The 7318-nt window shown below is 44.4% G+C and overlaps 1 protein-coding gene across 1 annotated transcript in view; it reads right to left on the reverse strand.

The window, feature by feature from the left end:
• LOC126188018 (facilitated trehalose transporter Tret1-like) overlaps positions 1-6158 on the reverse strand; it is a 112116-nt gene extending 105958 nt beyond the window's left edge. Inside the window, exon 1 of the mRNA XM_049929434.1 lies at positions 5957-6158. The gene's annotated coding sequence lies outside the window, so the exon portion shown is untranslated. The remainder of the gene's footprint in view (positions 1-5956) is intronic.
• Positions 6159-7318: the final 1160 nt, after the last annotated feature.

The following is a 7318-nucleotide window of genomic DNA, read 5'->3' on the forward strand; positions in this document are numbered from 1 at the left end:
TCGACAGTTTGACTGACAAGAACACTGAAATATTAGGAGTCATACTAAGGGAGAGTATTACCAGGAAACTAGGACGAATTATTAGTGGAAATAGATGAGGAGATATTAGGCAAAGAAGAAGGAGAGAGTGAGCAACTCTTTTTGTCAGATGTTGTGAGAAACAGAGGCAACAACAGGATTAGTCAAGGAAGAAATGCATCAGGTATAATAGAATGTTGCAAACATGATGAATATGAAGATGTCTGGACCAGTGGCTCTGAAGAAAAGAAGGTAAATTATCAATACTTAGAATGCAATATTTTAGCAGAAGCTGGCAAAACTTTTAATATATTTCTCCATGGAAGAGAGTGCATGGATGCAACGTTAAATTGCCCAGAGGAAGGTGATGGTTCGAGCAGTGATGACTTTGAATGCATGAACGGAGAACTGGTGATAAAATCTTGGGAGAAGAGATGTGTTATGGACACAGATAGTCCGACAGTTCAGGGGGAAAGAATAGGGAAGAAAGTAGATAGAACACTGCACAGAGAGGACGAGGACGAACTGTTCGGCATGTTATTCAGTTGAACAGATGAGCACAGTCAGTAAATACTGGAAGTAGGGTAACATATATTACAAGTTAATTAGTGATGGACGTTAAGGAACAGTTCAGCCGCAACTTCGTTTGTCAGTTTGCATGTGTAAGAGATACAGTAGGGTGATACACTAAGTAATGAAGAGGGGAAGGTAGAACATAGACATCCCATTTCACTCAAATGTGCAAGTTAAATGTATGTTTTGTGTTGAGTAACAAAAGCGCAGTTAGTCAAATTCAGTTTGTTGTAGGCGATAAGAATCCACTAAAGATGAGGAAAAGAGCATGGAAGAGCAAGTTTGTGAGCCATAAGGTTTTCTAAATCTATTGTGAAGCTTACCAAATTAGGAAATAATATATGAGAACATAGTATAATTCGAGACCCTCAACAGACACAAATCAAAGGTATGGCAACGTATTTCACACCACAATAGATTTATTGGGTACATAATGTCAGATTACCCAGCAAGTTTCACACCTATGGATGTGTCCACACTGAAGGAACAGGGAGAATGATCTAGATGAATTTTTGTAGTTCACATTTGGACTATTTCCTGTACAGGTTAAAGCCATGCTAAAGTATGCAAGATGACAAATATGATAGCATCAGACGAGATATTGGACGAGTTTGCCCAATCAGAATTATTTTTGTGTTGTTGTTTTTTATTATGAGCAGTAATAGGAAGCACTGGCAAGGGCCTTGGCGCAGAGGTTACACCGGTTCCCGTGAGATTATCGAAGTTCAAGCGCTGTCGGACGTGGTCGATACTTGGATGGGTGACCATCCACACTCAGCCTCGTGATGCCAATTGAGGAGCTACTCGACCGAATAGTAGCGGCTTCGGTCAAGAATACCATCATAACGACCGGGAGAGCGGTGTGCTGACCCCAAGCCCCTCCTAACCTCATCCTCCACTGAGGATGACACGGCGGTCGGATGATCCCGGTAGGCCACTCGTGGCCTGAAGACAAAGTGCTTTTTTTAAAATAGGAAGCCCTAAGGTGTGATCGCTGGTAACATCGTAGCACTGAGCCCTTGATGATTTGCCAGTTGCGATGGTGCGCCATGAGCGTGAGGATTTTTTAAAATATGCTTAAGAGAGACAGTAGCGTGATGCTCTGAGGAAAGAAGAGGGGAAGATAGAATATAGACATCCCAAATAACGCAAATGTATGAGAGTCCTATTAACAGATTAACAGATGGTGCAGGTTTTTTTGTGTTTTGATTTTACTGTTCACAAAGGATGCGACTGTCATTGGCCACCTGCAGGAAGTCCTTATTTGTAACAATGAATATCATGGAGAAATTAAGGTACAGCCCGAGCAGGAAACGAATAAGTACAGACTAATATTGTCATCTTGAGGTTGAAGCTCTTCTATCCGTGTTCTCTCACAAATAGATTTGTTTCTGGAGGCGTCCGCCTTCAGTAAACCACAATTCTATCTTTACGCCTATTTCCCAGAAATGTTTCGTAGAAGTTTAAGCATCATCAGTAAGCTTTTATTTTCTTTCTGTTAAACAGGAAAAATGCTCTTTACTGCTAGTACATATATAAATTTGCGTTTTTAAGACAGTATTAACAAATTTGAAAATCAGAAAAAGTTTTGTGTTTATACCTTGTTACCACGTGCCTGTGGTTTCCTAGGTCATAATGTTCCTTATTGAGCTTTTTCCTTTCACAGTTCGTCATATGCAACCAAAACGTAATGCAGACAAGTTATTCACATCGAAATTCCACGACTGGGAATGTTACTGTTACGCCTAACATTACTTAATTCTGTGTGGAAGATTTTGTGTGTGTTTGCAATATACACTCCTGGAAATGGAAAAAAGAACACATTGACACCGGTGTGTCAGACCCACCATACTTGCTCCGGACACTGCGAGAGGGCTGTACAAGCAATGATCACACGCACGGCACAGCGGACACACCAGGAACCGCGGTGTTGGCCGTCGAATGGCGCTAGCTGCGCAGCATTTGTGCACCGCCGCCGTCAGTGTCAGCCAGTTTGCCGTGGCATACGGAGCTCCATCGCAGTCTTTAACACTGGTAGCATGCCGCGACAGCGCGGACGTGAACCGTATATGCAGTTGACGGACTTTGAGCGAGGGCGTATAGTGGGCATGCGGGAGGCCGGGTGGACGTACCGCCGAATTGCTCAACACGTGGGGCGTGAGGTCTCCACAGTACATCGATGTTGTCGCCAGTGGTCGGCGGAAGGTGCACGTGCCCGTCGACCTGGGACCGGACCGCAGCGACGCACGGATGCACGCCAAGACCGTAGGATCCTACGCAGTGCCGTAGGGGACCGCACCGCCACTTCCCAGCAAATTAGGGACACTGTTGCTCCTGGGGTATCGGCGAGGACCATTCGCAACCGTCTCCATGAAGCTGGGCTACGGGCCCGCACACCGTTAGGCCGTCTTCCACTCACGCCCCAACATCGTGCAGCCCGCCTCCAGTGGTGTCGCGACAGGCGTGAATGGAGGGACGAATGGAGACGTGTCGTCTTCAGCGATGAGAGTCGCTTCTGCCTTGGTGCCAATGATGGTCGTATGCGTGTTTGGCGCCGTGCAGGTGAGCGCCACAATCAGGACTGCATACGACCGAGGCACACAGGGCCAACACACGGCATCATGGTGTGGGGAGCGATCTCCTACACTGGCCGTACACCACTGGTGATCGTCGAGGGGACACTGAATAGTGCACGGTACATCCAAACCGTCATCGAACCCATCGTTCTACCATTCCTAGACCGGCAAGGGAACTTGCTGTTCCAACAGGACAATGCACGTCCGCATGTATCCCGTGCCACCCAACGTGCTCTAGAAGGTGTAAGTCAACTACCCTGGCCAGCAAGATCTCCGGATCTGTCCCCCATTGAGCATGTTTGGGACTGGATGAAGCGTCGTCTCACGCGGTCTGCACGTCCAGCACGAACGCTGGTCCAACTGAGGCGCCAGGTGGAAATGGCATGGCAAGCCGTTCCACAGGACTACATCCAGCATCTCTACGATCGTCTCCATGGGAGAATAGCAGCCTGCATTGCTGCGAAAGGTGGATATACACTGTACTAGTGCCGACATTGTGCATGCTCTGTTGCCTGTGTCTATGTGCCTGTGGTTCTGTCAGTGTGATCATGTGATGTATCTGACCCCAGGAATGTGTCAATAAAGTTTCCCCTTCCTGGGACAATGAATTCACGGTGTTCTTATTTCAATTTCCAGGAGTGTATTTCAATTTTCTGGTTTCCCCATTATCTTCACTGTGACGAGCCGTACTATGTAACCTACACTGTGACGGTTGATAAACTATGAAAAGAAGTTAGTTGAATAGTTGTATGTGTTCTGAGCAGGTGTTTTGAATCTTTGTGAGAGGGATTTGCCATTTTGTGTGTGTATGTGTGTGTGTGTGTGTGTGTGTGTGTGTGTGTGTGTGTGTGTGCGTGTGTGTGTGTAAGTAATTGAAAGTTTGCGAAGTTTGTTCTATTACTTAGTTTTGTATGTGAAACAAAAACTCACAAACCTTTAGCTACTTTTCACGCGCGCGCACACACAGACACACAAACACACACACACACACACACACACACAATCTTCCACATAAAATTAGTTAAGGTTAGGTCTAACCACAGTATTTACAGTCATAAAGTCCAAAGTAAATATCTTTTCTACTTTATGTTCTGGTTGCAGAAGACAAAATGTGAAAGAAAACAAGTGCAATAAAGCAACTTAAAAACTAGGAAAACTACAGCATGTGGTAATATGGTATATAAAAACCAGGAAAACTACAGCGTGTGATAACATGGTACATAGACTAAACATGGTTTTTCATATTTTAACCAAGTATTGCAATCTACTGCCCGTGTAATGCCCTTATAACAGAGATTTCTGATCATCTATAGATCTCTTCAGATAAGGTGACAACTTTATAATGCAGTAATAAAAAGTCATATTTAGTTTATATATTAATATGACAATGATTCCATTTGAGTTGGGGAATGAAAGAAACTACAAAAACTCGCATTATGAAATTAAGATCGGGCACGAAGGCACAACATGTAAGGACGCTTACTCCGAGATTACACCTCATAAGCTGAGGCGACAAAAGTCATGGGACACCATCTAATATCGTGCCGGCACTCATGGACTCAACAAGTCTTTGGAAGTCCCCTGCAGAAGTATTGAGCCATGTTACCTCTATAGCCGTTCATTATTGAGAAAGTTTTGCAGGTAAACGATTTTGTGCACAAACTGATCTCTCGATTATGTACAATAAATATTGGAGGGGACTCATGTCGGGTGGTCTGTCTTGCCAAATCATTTGCTCGTATCGCCCAGAACCACCTTCAAACCAATTGCGAACAACAGCGGCCTGGTGACATGTCACACTGTCATCCAGAAAAATTCCATCGTTCTTTGGGAATATGAAGTCAATGAATGGCTGCAAATGGTCTCCAACCAACCGAACGTAACCATTTCTGGTCAATGATAGGTTCAGTTGGACCAGAAGATCTAGTCCATTCTATGTAAACACACCCCACACCATTTGGAGCCACCACCAAACTGCACAGTGCCTTATTGAAAACCTAGGTCAGGTCTTTGTGGGGTCTGCGCCACACGCAAACCCTACCATCAGCTCTTAACAACTGGAATTGAGTCTTATCTGACCAGGCTACGGTTTTCCAGTCGTCTGAGGTCCAACTGATATGGTCACGAACGCTGGAGAGGCGCTGCAGACGATGTCGTGCTGTTGCCAGAGACTCTCACGTCCCTCGTCTGTTGCCATAGCCCTTTTAACTCTAAATTTCGTCCTACTGTCCAAACGGATATATTCATTGTACGTCCCACATTGATTTCTGCGGTTATTTCACACATTGTTGCTTGTCTGTTAGCACTGACAACTCTAGGCAGATCTGCTGCTCACGGTCGTTAAGGGAAAGCCGCCGGTCACTACGTTGTCCATGGTGAGACGTAATGCCTGAAATTTTGTGTTCTCGGCACACGCTTTACCCGTGGATCTCGGAGTACTGAATTCCCTAAAGATTCCGAAATAGAATGTCCCATGCATCTAGCTCCAACGACCATTCCGCCTTCAAAGTCTGTTAATTCCCATCGTCTGTTTACAATCACATCGAAAACTTTTCACGTGGATCACATGAGTGCAAATGACAGTACCACCAGTGCACTACCCTTTTGTACTTGTGTAGACGACACTACCGCCATCTGTGTATGTCTGCATAGCTATCCCATGATTTTTGTCACCCCGGCGTATAAAAACTAATATCGGTTAATTACAACGCACTGTGGACACATGGGACGAAAATGATTCAGTCGACTTACCTCGCATCAGTGTGCTGCGACGAAAGCAAAGAACCCACCGGAATAAATATTCCGTAAATCAGAAATGCATCTGAGAATTCAGATCATCAACTCCAAAACCATCACCAGCTCCTCATTTGATTTAGTTGTAACAGAATTACCAGGCCATTACGTGACCGGTAGCGAAAAGTCTTATTGATGCTTCTTCCGGGTCAACACGCCCGGCACCTAGCGGTTGACAGCAGTATACATCTGATATGACGCTAGGCATACGTAGCACTGGCCACTGCGTCGTGTTTACCACTACGGCCCCGTTCACACCACTGCACTGCCAAACACCTTGTTATCTTCACTTAAGGCCCCTACACACGCACCAATTTATCGTTCGACCGACCGACCGACCGACCAATTTCGTGGCAGCCTACGCACATCCCGACCGACTGCATGCACTCAGCGGTTACAGCGCAGCCCTGTTGTTGTGATTTGGTTTTCTTAAGATCATTGTGTTTATGCTCTATTAGATCCCGCTTGGTTTTATACAGAAACAAAAACGAGGGTTTGCCTTCACTGTTTTAGAGGTTAAAAAAACAAAAAAAAACAGAGAAAGCTCTGAGCAAAGAGGTGGCTCATCCAAGGAAAGAAATTCACATACTTTCTGTTACTTAAGCAGCTGGGAGCCAATTACTTTCGTAATTATCTAAGAATTGGTGAATAATGCATATCGTAGCTACTGAACATCAACAAACGATTCTTAACGAAAAAGCATACAGCCACGACAGAGACTGCAAGCTACGAAGGAGAGGCTATTAGCTACTTTAAGATTTCTAGCCACTGGCAGAACTCAAGAGGACTTCAAATTCACTGCTGTTGTATCTCCATAATTGTATCCCCACAATTATTATCTAAAATGATTACAGAAAGTTGCATCGTGTTTTGTAGTTTACTTAGGAAATACATCGGGATAAAACAAAACAAATAAAAGAAAAGTACTTCACGTAAACCTTATTAATTTATCGTTAGTGCGTAGAAGCGCTGTAACAAATAGTGTACGAAAAGTCCGGGCTCATAATCGCGATTTGCCGGTCTTGATGGTCGGTTCCTTTTTGAGCTAGGAACACGGGGTAAAAAGTTTTTGGTTTAGTCCGAACCAGCGGCCTTTTGTGCAGCCATTCGAACATCTGTTTTACTGTAGCCATAGAAATTCTTCCAATCCATATGTGGCATACAGCAAATCGGTGCTTAACAGTATTGGTTAAAAATAGTCTTGGTTGCAATTTTAGTTTTTTATTTTTCAACTACGCGTTTCGCCTTATTTAGGCATCTACAGGTTGATCTTAATTTGGTACTCCTTAGAACGATCCTTTAGACAGTGTAACCAAAGAGCATCGTCGAATACATCAGGCCAACATCGCCTTCGTTAA

Source organism: Schistocerca cancellata, chromosome 5, assembly GCF_023864275.1.
Source record: "Schistocerca cancellata isolate TAMUIC-IGC-003103 chromosome 5, iqSchCanc2.1, whole genome shotgun sequence".
Taxonomy (NCBI): Eukaryota; Metazoa; Arthropoda; class Insecta; order Orthoptera; family Acrididae; genus Schistocerca; species Schistocerca cancellata.